General features: G+C 34.6%; 1 pseudogene; it reads right to left on the reverse strand.

The window, feature by feature from the left end:
* The window catches only part of LOC141679767 (uncharacterized), a 166,993-nt pseudogene that overhangs the window by 126,657 nt on the left and 26,298 nt on the right, over nt 1–14,038 (reverse strand).

Raw genomic sequence — 14,038 nt, forward strand, 5'->3', positions numbered from 1 at the left:
CCAGCTCAGGTCCTAAACTCCTCTAAATTCTTTTTTTATCATCTACTCTTTTCTTTTGCACCTTGTTCTTCCATAATTTCCAATAAATATAGAAAATTAAGACTTAGCATTCATCCAAGTTAAATAATAACTAGTACTTATTATTTAGAACTAAAGCATCATAAAACAAGGTTAAAAGAAGTATAACATGGCATAAAATATCTATAAATTGATCATGTATCAAATACTCCCAAACTTAACCTTTGCTCATCCTCGAGTAAAATTATAATTATATACTACTACTAATACCACTTTCGTAAGGTGATCACGGTTACATTTGGCATATGCAACAAGCCCTTTAAACCCCAAGGTAGCCCTAGTGGACGAGTAAGGTCTCGTGAGGGCCTATAGTGAATGTACCCACAAAATCCATCTAACTCATAAAATATGCAACTACATGAATGCAACTAAATGATCTAAAATGCAAATATCTCAAGTATAATAGTGTATGCCAAGTCAACAATAACCTTCAGCTCATGCACCAAGTTTAGATATATCAAGCTCACACACAATATCACCATATAGTTAACACAAGTACAGTGTGTGTGTGTGTATGCGCGCTTAGCATAACAACATGCTCTCTAATGAACCAAGAACAAAGACACACAAATTTCAACATGGCAAATCATGCGAGTTAATAGCTCCCAAGTTGAGAACTAGAATAGATCTTAAACACTTCGCTACTTAGCACTAGCCATCATTCAAATTTAGCAAGGGATTTCCATATCTTTCTTTATTGATATAATACTACTACTATATACACATATGGTTTTTTTACTGCTCGGTCTAAGGTTAGGTGGCTCCTCAGTGTAAGTGAGTTACAACCGCCATAAGACTTCACAAGCTTGGTCTAAGGGTTGGGTGGCTCCTCAGTGTAAGTGAGTTACGACCTCCATCAGACTTTTCCAACCATATTATACACACATATATTTAATGGTTTATTAACTATGCAATGGTCAAGATCCCTAAAGATTTATGCACCAATACCCATGTAGCGAGTGTTGGGTCAGCAATCCCAAACCATAAAAGGCTTTAGGTTACTAGGCACAAAGTCCCCTCAGACTTAATTACTCGAGTATTAATGAGCTCAACCTAGTCAATTATACCACTTTTTTTGCGTGTACTTTATTGATACTATTCATACATTTATATATATTATTTTTTTTTTATAATTTTTTTTAAAGACATTTACACCCCATAACTTCCCCCAAACTTAAGCGTTTACGTACTAAGCTCAAAAGGGAATAGTCAAAATTCTAATCATCAACAAGAGGCTACCCCTCAAGAAACAAGCATATCTAAGTTTCAATTCAAGAGCATAATAAGAGTGTGTTAAGAAATAAGCTCTACACAAGTGACACCACACATGTAACATCTTTAGCATGTGATCATAGCAAGACTTGGTCAACAACAAGGTACACATAGTATCATCATAGGTCACCAACTTGGACTACTACTAACTTGAGATCATGCTATGATATGCAATATAATGCAACTAACACATATTTAACTATATGATACAATGCAATATATATGTATTATCTTACAAGGCTAGAATTATTTTTTAAATTTTTTAAATTTTCAATTTTTTTTGTTTTTTATATATAACACTATAATACAATTTGAGCTCACCACCACACTAAAATGGGTCAATATTCTCAATGATACAACAAATAATAATTCTACAATGTAAAAAAATAAAAGAAGTACTCCCCTGTGCATATGCTTGAAGTGTCGTGATCCATAACAAGCTGAATTGAATCTATGCCATCGTAGCGCTTATTTTGTTGATGTAGTTATGCTACATGAGCATGCGAATCAACTGCAGGAGCATGTCAATCCAGTGCGTCATCATGCTAAAAGCCTTCATTCTTATTCAAAAATCATTCTTAAAACCTGAATCCCTTTAAAAAAACACATCAAGGCAACATGCGGGAGTAAAAAAAACTAATATTATAATATTGGGTTGCCTCCCAAGAAGCGCTTCTTTAATGTCATTAGCTTGACGTGTACATACAATCAATATTATCAATGTGGTGAAAAAGCAAATAAATGCACATATCTACGAATCAGTATTAGAATTGTGATGTGCAAATATATCTTAGATCCATAAAAATATAAGAAACTTTTTATGATCCACACCTTTTCAAGAGACTTAGAAAAATCAAAGTAGCTAGAAAAGTCGTCAGAATAATCATCATAAATACGACTCAAAAACTCCTCCCAAACTGAATCCCTATATTCCAAAGAAAGACTTTCAATTTCATCAATCTTAAATCCCTCCTCAATTTTAATTGGACACTCATCAATTTTTATCTCGTCTACCAATTTATTAAGCTCAACAACATTCTCTAAATTTGGTAGAATTTCAATTGTATCCAAATTATCGTTATCACACATGGGACTATCATTAACTAAATAAATAGACTCATCAAACACAAAATTGTCATCAATTGCTAAACAAGAATCATGGATCATTGGAAAATTGACACAAGGAGGAACTTGAAGACAACCATCATGCATTATAAGTTGAACTTCCATAAAAACTATTCCTTTTAGCATTCTCCTCGTACCAACCAATTGATTCTACTTCACATGGAATATCACTTTTATTAGAAATCTCAAAATTTGAGTCATCAAAGTGTTTAAGAAGTCGCAAAGAAAGTAAAGAAGGATTAGAATGACTCAAACTCCCATCAATACCATTGCATACATATGAATCATCATGGTATTGATTATCAAAAGAATATGAAAAATCTGTGCTATGAGGATATGGAGCATAATATGAGTTATAATAATCGAACGAGTTCATCTGATACACATTAAAATCCTGAAAAGAATTAAAATTTTGATATCGTTCTTGATTGCTGATGAAATCTTGAGCGTTATCTCAGCCAAAATTTTTAACCATGTCGTCTCCTCAACTCAAATCTTTACGTTGTCTACCTCAAAGAAACCTGTAGACACACAAAAGAAAAACAAAAAGAAGGAAAAAAACTATATACAGAGATAAAATCCAAACTACAAGAAATAATTAACTCAAAATCAATAATGCTGCCTTCCCCGGCAGCGGCGCCAATTTGTTGATGTGTATTTTTAGAAGTTCGTTCTCAAGGAAGGACAAATATCAACACCAATTTCAAGTCTTTTATCTCTTATAGTTCAGAAGTGTGGAGAATAATTTTATGGGTGTTTTAATTATCCACTAATTTAATCTAATAAACAAATAAAAGTTATATAAGATATATGAGAGAAACAATCCAAGAATAAGGGTTCTTTAATGGCTATCATGAATGTCTAATTTGTGTTCTTATTTTGTTAAAAACAATCCTTCTAATGTTTATAAAATCCTCTCCCAAAGTAGATCATAGTGCCTACAAGTATCCATTGAACGCCACTCCCATGGTCATACAAAGTATAATTATAGACTATTAAAATCCAAGGATTATAAGTTTCATAATTCTCATATCAATCTCCCGATCTAATACTTAAATTGTGTCTATCATATCATGTACTAGAATTACAACTCCTCTCCCGATTCGTTATAATTCCTATAAATACAATCAAAGGTTCGCGACTCCCTCAATTATGTTAAGCCCTCAATGACAGATTAACAATCACAAGAAAATCACAATACAACTAAATAAACATAACAAGCCAAAGAATACTACCCAACTCTTGGATTAAGGGATTAGCTACTCATGATATGGAGAAAACAAATATATATTAAAAACGCAAATCATGAGTTAAGAATTTGAATACAGAGAATACAACTTGAAGAGTTCATTTGAAATCTGGACGAATCCCTTCGCTCCTTCTCCCAATCTCGCTCTCTAGCTGCCTTTCCTCCTTCTCTCTTAAGAATAATGGATAGCTCTCTTCTATGCTTATTAAAACCCTAATACATATGTTTATATATACTTGGATGGGATTTTAACGGTCATACAAGGTGACTAAAAGAGAATTCAAAACAAGTTGGGAAAGCTATTTGATTAAAATTTTCGTCATGTTCAGGCCCTGAACCTTAACCTCAGGTCCTGAATGATGTCCTCAGGGCCTCTTCAGAAGAGCTCAAGCCCTGAACTCCTTATTCTTCAAATCTGCTTCTCTCAGGCCCTGAACTCACATGCTCAGGCCCTGAGGTAAGTGTATTTTCTCCACTGATTTCTCCAGGCCCTGAGCCTCCCAGCTCAGGTCCTAAATTCCTCTAAATTCTTCTTTTATCATCTACTATTCTCTTTTGCACCTTGTTCTTCCATAATTTCCTATAAACATAGAAAATTAAGACTTAGCATTCATCCAAGAAAAATAACAACTAGTACTTATTATTTAGGACTAAAGCATCACAAAACAAGGTTAAAAGAAGTATAACATGGCATAAAATATCTATAAATTGATCATGTATCAACTATAATGTTTAGTACCTTTATATTACAGTTTTCTGCGCTGATGTTGATAACACTACTGCTACCGTTTCTATTGTTGCTAGTGTTACTAATCTAGATATCTTTTATAAATGGATCCTAAGAATAAAGACTAGAGTGCTTTGATTGAGCAACATTTTTCCTGACACAGGTGCACTGTTTGAACGGTGATATTTTTGTTATACATTCTCATTATGTTTTTGAATAAACTTCCTGTCATATTTCAGGAAAATGCCACCCAAGAAAGCTACCTAGTCTAAAGAAAAAGTAGTAGTTTGGCGAAGGGTCCAGTTATAAACGAAATTCTAGACTTATTGCAACAGCAGTAGCAACAACAGTTGCAGTTAATCCAACAGATTCAGCAGCAAAAACATCAACAAGGAGAGCTAAACCAAACCACTAGTTTTAGGTCCTTTTAGTCTGTCAAGCCCCCAGAGTTCAAGGGCAAACTGGACCCTGTTGTTGCCAGAGATTGGCTTAAGGAAATGGAAAATGCATTTACCCTCACGCAAGTAAGGGATGATCTTAAGACCGATTATGTGAGCTACTTTCTTAAGAATGAAGCAAATTATTGGTGGGAATCCACTCGAGCGTTGGAAGGAGAAGGCCATGTTTCTTGGACAAGATTTACAAAATTATTCTTGGAAAAGTATTTTCCCGATGGTTTAAGGAATCAGTTGGAAGTTGAGTTTCTAGAACTGAAACAAGGTGAAAGAAGTATGTTGGAGTATGAGGCCAAGTTTACAGAATTGTCCCAATTAGTTCCTAAGTATGTAAGTACAGAGATTCAGAAAGCAAGGAGGTTTCAACAAGGGTTGGCGCCTGAAATTCGCAGGGGAGTTGTGGCATTGCAACTCAAGACATACTCCTCTATGGTTCAGGCCGCCCTGGTAATGGAAAGTGACCAGAAGCTGGCTGTTAAGGAAGAGAGTGATAAGAAAAGGAGGTTTAAAGGTGTTATGGACAAGAAAGACCAAGGAGAATCCAGTCAAGAATTGGAGAATCGGTTTGGCCGAAACAGGGGTAAAAGATTTTGGAGACAGAGTTTCTCTCAGGCTAGGTCTAGTGCTGCTTCAGTTGCTTCCACTCCTGCCTAGTCAGTCAAGTCAGCAGTGGATTGCAAGTCCTGCGATAGGAGATATAGTGTTTTGTGCAAAAAGAATGTGTAATGTTTCAAGTGTGGTTATAAGGGTCATTATGCATCAGAATGCAATCCAGAAAATCCAGAAGTTACGTGTTACAATTGTGGAAAAGTTGGGCATATTGCAAGGAGTTATAGAATGGTCACACAAGGTGCTACATCCCAAGGGCCAACATCCAGCACAACTAGAGGCATAACTTTTAAAAGGACCAAGAGATCGAGCATTTAGAAGTTGGACGTAGTTGTAGTTGATCTGACCCCCTTGAGCTAGAAGCATTTGATATGATTTTAGGATCAAGTTGGTTGTCCAGTAGTATGGCAAGGAGTGGTTTTAGAAGAAGCGAAATGTAAAGTGTACAGAAGCCAATAGTAAGGTAAGTTTTTAGGTGCAGAAGCAATATAAGAAGTTCTTCCAATCATGCGAGAAAAGGAGTACTTGGATAAGCAAATTGTATTTATTGATAACATCCTCAGCTATTAAAGGAATAAGAAAGTCTGTGTAGAATGCTTAAGGATATCCCTACGAAGATTAGAAGGAAAAAAACTATACGCTAAGTTTTCCAGTATGAATTTTAGTAGAGATAAACAAAGGATCCCGATCTTTCCATTACAGATGCCCTGTGCAGAAGGAAAGGATTGAATATGATTAAAAATCGCTGAAGAGTTAATAAAAGAATTAGAAATAATGGAAGCTGAAGTTCAAATACCTAAGGATGGTAAGAAGTGAATATATGAAATTACTTTCCAACTTTGATGGAAATAAGTAAGAAGTGTTCGAATGTTTGAGAATTAAGTTTAAAGTAAGTACCATCTATTATCTTTAGACGAAGGGTCGAAGTGAAAGGGCGATTCAGAAGATATAAGATATGTTGGGAGTATATGTTTTGGATCTAAAAGGAAACTGAGGTAATCATCTACCATTGATTGAGCTTTTCTATATTAGTAGTTATCATGCTTGTAGGGGAATGCTACCTTGTGAAGCCCTGCATGAACATAAGTGTGGGTTTCCCTCTATTCTGAGAAAGTGGGAGTAGAGATGTTGACAGGTCCTGAAATAATTTAGCACACCAAGGACGTAGTGGTGTTGATTTGGAAAAGAGTTGAAGCAGCCTGGGATAGACAAAAAAAGAAGACGGAATTGCATTGAAAGAGTGTGGATATGGAAATAGGATCATGGATATTGATAAAATTTTCACCTTAAAAGAGATTGGTTAGATTTAATTAGGATGGAAAAATTGAGTCTTAAATATATGTACTCGTTCAAGGTATCGAGGAAAATACATAGAGTTGCTCATGAATTAGTATTGTAGCCGCAGTTGCAGCAAATTTATAGTGTGTTCTATGTGTCCATGATAAGGCGATATGTTTTCGATTCGAACCAAGTTGCTGATTAGGAGCCAATGGGCTCTTATCCAAATTTGCTCTGCGTAAAGTGATTGATCCAAATTCTAGATCGTTAAGAGCGAGTCCTCAGGAATGAGTTTATATCCATAATGAGTATGCTCCGAATAAATCCTCGAGTAGAAGAGTCTACTTAGGAGTCAGAGTCAGATATGTTTGACAAATATCCTCACTTGTTTAGTTAGATAAGATTCTGAGGACATAATCTTTTTAAGGGGGGAAGGATGTAACGACTCGTATATCTTTAGTATTATTTAAATATGTAATTATTGAATAATTAAATAAATAAAATATGTATAAGGGTTCTGTCAGCGGGTTACTGCTTTGTTATTATGTATATGTGCTTACTAGTGTATGGGATTGAATTGCGTGGTTAATTATTGAGTGGTATGATTTTGTTTCGCTTTTAAAAGTGATTTTATTATAGTTTTATTTTCCATAAATATTTGGATTGTCTCTAAAATTATTTTTTGTGATTTTATAATTACAGCATCTATTTTTGGAATTTTATAAAATTTAGAAATCAATATTTTATTGATTATTTATCCCAGAATGATTTTCTGATTGTATTTATTATTAAAATAAATATTGAATTCAGAAATGCTTTAAAAATTACGAAACTTATATTTTATTGAGTTTATAATATTCTGAGAATTTTAAAATTATTTTGGAAATTATTCGGATTATATTTACCCGCACTTTTGTTCGTTTAATCAGAAAACGCGAGTCCGATTCCGTCGGTAACCGCCGCTGCCGCCTTGGTTCTTTATTTTTCTGATTTATTTCCGGTTGTTATCACCGGGTCTGGCTTCTTGTTGATTTTTTCTTCTTCTCCCCGTATGTATATATATCCGCTGTATGTAATATTATGTGTGTTGCGTGTGAAATTCGTGTGTGTGTGTTTGTGTTGTGTGGGGTGCGTGCGTGGGAAGTAGCGCGTGGATGTGCGTGTGAGTTCCTGTGATTAAATTGTTTGATGTGTTGATGTGGTTCAGAATAATCCTGATTCAAATTTTATTATTTTCCCAAGAAAATAATTGATTAATGTCCGTGAAATAAATTATTTTTCATGCGGGGAAAATTATTTTTGCTAATCGAGGGAATTCGCGTTGGAAACCCAACTTTAATCGGGAACCCGCGAATTTTACCGCCATCGGCGATGAGCCCCGACGAGCCGACGGTGGACCGTGATGAATTAATTCTGAGTCCTATGAATAAAATTATAAAAATACGAATTGAAATATAAAATAAAAGTAATAATTAATAACTGTATTTGAATTGGCATTTGGGAACTTTTGACTTTTGATTGTTGTTGTTGGGTTAAATCGGTGGTTGGGACTTGTCAAATTGGGTTGTGATGATTATGTTGTTAATTTGACGTCGAGTCGTTCGACGAGATAGTCCGATAAATAAAGGAAGTGCTGCCCGATTTCCGGGAAAACAAATTACGGAAATACGGGAGCACATCCAATAATTATCGGGACGTCAAGCAAATATACATGTATACTTTATACGAAACCTAATTGTATGTCATGGTGAAGTATTTTGCCAAAACCAATAACCCTAATTTCGTAAAATAAGGAGTATACGTATTTTCTGAAAATGAACACCGAACCGATTTTCGGGAATGTGAACCCTAATTGTTGCGTGTATTATAATAAGAAATATAACTACGAGTCAGATTTTGGTATCGTTTGGGGTAGAGTTGATAGCGGGGATATGTCAAGCATACCTAGATGTCTAACATAGAGTATTTCGACCCTGTAGGTTCTAGTCGGGAAACCGAAAGTGGATGTTGGACTAAGGATAACCTAGTGGAAAGTCGACGCGCTTAGTAGGGTTTCAACCGAAGAACCTGATTGTTGAAGTCGAATGCAAGGTGATCTAGTGGTTAGACGATAAAGCCTGAGCGTCCGAGTCGGCTCAGAATTGATCAGTAATAGTTGTAAAGCTCTGCAAGGCAAGTACCCCTGAACTAATCTTTTACAGTTCAGTATATATGAATAGTTGTTGATTTAAATTATGTACAGGAACAGAACGTTTTAAGTTACGTATTCCCCGTATTTAAATATGTTTTACTAAATGATGTTTTGGGGAAAAAGTAACTTCTGAAAATACCTATCTCTAGACTGTGATTAAAATTAAAAAGGGATTTTTAGAATATGTGCTGTAATTGTTTAAAAAGAGATAGGTGTAATTGATTTTGAAAACTGGATAAAAATGAATCAGATATTGGATGGTTAGTGGCGTAAGAGGCTCGTTATTAGGTAACGGCCCAACATGGTTATGTAAGAGGCTAAGTCGAATGCGCGCACCGGTAGGCCGCTTAGTAGTTGTATTGGACCAAAGATGGTCTGTTGAGTTGTTGTATTAAGATAGTATTGGCAGGATTGTCTTTAGTAAGTTGGTTTTGTGATAATTGTAACCTAAGTCATACTTAAAACTGGAAAAGATCTTGAAAAAAAGGGGTTGTGTTTATATAATAATGTTGAGTTGGATTATGTTATGTTGTTATTATTGTTATTGATGACATCAACTCTTAACCCCGGGGTTGAGGCCGTCACATCTTGGTTATCAAATTCACCTTCAAACCTTTACCCATCTAGCCCTAGGTTTAAATATGAACCTAGGTGTGACCCTCATGATCCGGTTACACACCTTTCTAGAGCTCCTTCTCCATAGAATACTCTGAATAATTTCTCTATATCCGTCGAATCCTATAAGCATGGTATTGAACCTCCATGCTTTGAGCTTCTAACCTTTACATAAAGCTCAGCTCGCTCCTTACTCACCCTTATCTTTCATATTTCCGCTCCGTACAAGAGCCCGTAGAGGCCTAATTTTTAATTAACCAAGACCTCATCGTATCTAAAATCTCAGATTAACCCACCTTGAATTTAAATTCTTATCAGATATAGCTTTCTTAATTTGAAATATTCAAATTTATTTCAAACTCTTTAATTCCTCCTTGGGACACGCGAGTGGTTGCACCCCTCCCCATGCTTTTCCTTCTCGACCAATCAAGAGACGCCACCCGTTGGTTGCCGTTTTAATCTTCTGCGCCTATATAAACACAAAACTCTTTCCTCTTCTTTTTTTCAAGCTACCCACACAAAAAGCTCCCTGTCCTTTGGCGTTAAATCCTTATGGTGGTGTAGATTCCGGCGATTCAACCTTCTATATTCTAACTCCGACATAACCATCCAATCAAGGTAAAGATTGCTCTATGCATGCACAATCTTAAATTATCACTTGCACATATAGATTTTAGTGCATACATACATGCATACCCGTGACTGTGGTGCTAAATACAACCTTAATTTGTATTATCATACCTATTTATTGTTGGGTTTCGAGCACATAAACGCAACGGAAACAGTAATTAAAAATGTAAAAAAATCAGAATTTTCGAAATCCACCGCAAGATCCATGTGAAAAACATATATTTAATTCGTAGATCAGATTGTTTACCTTAAGAAGCTTTACCAATTGGTTGAGTAATGGAGATCCAAAGCTTGTTCAATCACCACGCATCCCGCTCTCGCGATCTACGCTCTATCGGTATCCACACGAATGCTTGAACTCAAGGATTGGATGTGTACTAGCACAAACCCGTTTCTTCTTGCTCTCTCCATATTCTCTCTTGGTGGCTAGGGTTTTAGTAAAATTCTTGCACACCAAATAAAAAATCAGCCACACAAGAGATATTATATAGAGAGTAGAAAAACGAATTATAACTATTAACTATTTAGGAGTTATTATTAATTCGAAATTCCTATTTGTATTATAATTAAGTCTCACTTAATTATTTAACAAATAAATTTCATAATTAATATTAGTAAATTCGAATATCATTATATATCTAATTAATTAAGTCAAACTTAATTAATATTATAAATAATTCAAATTACTTTAATTTAATTTAAATCCAATTTAAATTAAATAATCCTTCAAGCATTCTTTGTGTGTGACCCTATAGGTTATTATTACGTTGGCAATGAATTTTAAATCTAATTTAAAATCGAAACAATGAGCGGCATCTAGTAATAAATCATTGCTACCCAAGTAATAATAATTAAATCGGTGATCGATTAAACCTTTCGTGAATAATGTACAATGTAATATAATCCTTTTAACCAAATATTATAGATTAAACTAGAGGCATGTTATGTGTCATCCTCATCATAGTTTAATCCCAGTTTCCTTGATCAATGAGTAGACTATCATATCAAATCAACATTTGAGCGTGGCCACACATTTCATAGTCTAGCTCACACAAGAGGCCAATAATATCACTCCTAAAATAGAAGGGTTAAATTCCATCTAGATTATTCATATTTCTCATACAATTTATAATATACCCAATGTCCACTTTTATCATTACCCGGTCAAGGATAACTTTTAATGGAATCAATGTATATTAATTCTCGTATAGAAATATAATGACTTCAGGTCTAAGGACCATTACATCATTATCACTGTGAGAATTACCTATAACACAACAGACATATAGAATCTCACATAGGGTCTGTCCAACACCATGTACATATACATTTGCCTGTGTTTTTGACTTTAGTATCACTATACCTATGATCAATGAGATGTGATCATTAGTCAACAAACACACCAGTCTTAATGCATTATTATTGTCCCTTAATAATAATACTCGACTAGGGACCTTTAGGAATATTGATACTATTCTCATAATCTCATTTCTAAGTCACGTACTTAGAGATATAGAATTGCATATCATATTCCAAGGACATTTATTAATCTAACATTTATATCACAGTAAATTAACAATTAATAAATTATAAAGAGAATAATCAATAGAACATAAATATTAATAATCATAATGTCTTAAACTAAAACATCATAGTGTTGTCTCTAGGGCACAAACACTAACAATCTCCCATTTGCATTAGAGCCAATCACCCATGTATCTAATACTCATGGAACTAGTATGACCATCGTGCTTCTGCTGCGACAAAGCCTTAGTCAGTAGGTCTGCAACACTATCATTACTATGCACTTTACATTTATATCTCCTTGATCATTAATCTCATTAATAAGGTGATATCGCTTAAGGATATGCCTAAACAGTCTCCTTGGCTATTTCGAAAACATCAATATATTCGGCTTCCATAGAATCATCAATGTTCTTGCTGTGAACTATTCAAGCAAACATAACTTATATTTAGACAAAACACAAACCGGACATAGACACATAATCATCCTTGTCTATCCAGAAATTAGGTTAAGAAACTAGTATCAGTGTAACCCTTTACAACCAGTTCCCTATCTTCTCCATACCAAAAATAAATCTTTAGTCCTCTTTAAGTACTTAAGAATATTCTTGAAAATAATCCAGTGACCCTCACATGGATTAGACTGGTATATGCTCGTCATGCTCAAAGTATACGAAATATCAGGATAAATACATATCATTGTACACATTATAGATCCAATTGCTAAAGCATATGGAGCTTTCTCAAACGACCCTTATCATCTAATGATTTAGGGGCCAGTTATCTTTTGAGATCACTAACCCATGAGACATCAAAACATATCATTTTTTATCTCCTACATCCTAAAATGATGCAATATTTTATCAATATATGTACTCGACTAGGTCGATTAATCTTTTCAATCTATCTCTATAGATCTTGATCCATAATATATAGGTAGCATCGCCTAAGTCTTTCACCGAGAAACTATTTCTCAACCAAGTCTTAACAACCTGTAGAGAAGGTATGCCATTCCTTATTTGTTATATGTCATCTATATATAATACAAAGGAATGTCAAATGGCTCCCACTAACCTTTTTGTAAACACATGGTTCATCTTCATTTTGAATAAAGCCAAACTCTTTGACCGTTTTATCAAAATGAATATTCATTCTCCTTGAGGCTTGCTTCAATCTATAAATAGATAGAAGCAACTTATAAACTATCTTAGCAAACTTTGGATTGACAAAACCCTTAGGTTGTATCATATATACATCTTGTTCAAGGCTCCCATATAAGAAAGCAGTTTTGACATCCATTTGCCAAATCTCATAGTCAAAGTAAGCAACCATTGCTAACAAAATCCTGATGGACTTGACCATAGTAACCAGTGAAAAAGTCTCATCATAGTCTATACCATGAATTTGTTTGAAACTTTTGCCACTAGTCGCGTCTTATAGGTCTGTAATTTACCATCCATGTTAGTTTTCTTCTTGAAAATCCACTTGCACCCTATAGGTTTTACCCCTTCGAGTGGATCAACTAAAGTCAGTACTTTATTTTGATACATGGATTCCATCTCGGATTTCATGGCCTATAACCATCTCTCGGAGTCTGAACTGTTCATAGCATCTTGGTAGGTGAGAGTCTTATCATTATTCGTAAGCATCACATCACCATCTTGAGTCAAAATAAATTCTCAATTTCTCCTGGGCTCATGGTGAATCCTACTAGATCTACGAATAACCTGTGTTTCTTGGACACGATTACTTTCAACATTTTGATGTACATCCTGATCTTATTCCAACTCTGGTTCAATGTTATCATGTAGTTCTCGATCTTCATCGAGATTTATTATCCTCCCACTGATTTTCTTAGAAAGTAGTTCTCCCTCAAGAAATACAGCGGCCCGAATGTTAGGGCGAAAACACGCGCTAATATTCACGCAAGTATACGCGTTCGCAAGTAATATAGAATAATTTCTAGTTCGTTCCCACAGAGACTCAGACTAATTTATTGTCTAATTAAACTCACGCACCAATGTATGATTACTTCTCAATGTTAAGACACTAACACTTAAAATTGTTGACTAAACATTAACTATAATTAACTACTTAATTAATCACTTAATTAACATTTCAAATTAATAATATTAAAATACTCATGAGATCACAACTTCATTACTACTTCCTTCAATAGCTATTGTTATTACCTTTAGCATGTGACAGTGATGATATTAATCGAATAACACGAAACTAATAAAAGCCAACTTTCATTGTACTAATACCATTCTACCAAACATCCA

Source organism: Apium graveolens, chromosome 8, assembly GCF_009905375.1.
Source record: "Apium graveolens cultivar Ventura chromosome 8, ASM990537v1, whole genome shotgun sequence".
In the NCBI taxonomy this organism is placed as follows: Eukaryota; Viridiplantae; Streptophyta; class Magnoliopsida; order Apiales; family Apiaceae; genus Apium; species Apium graveolens.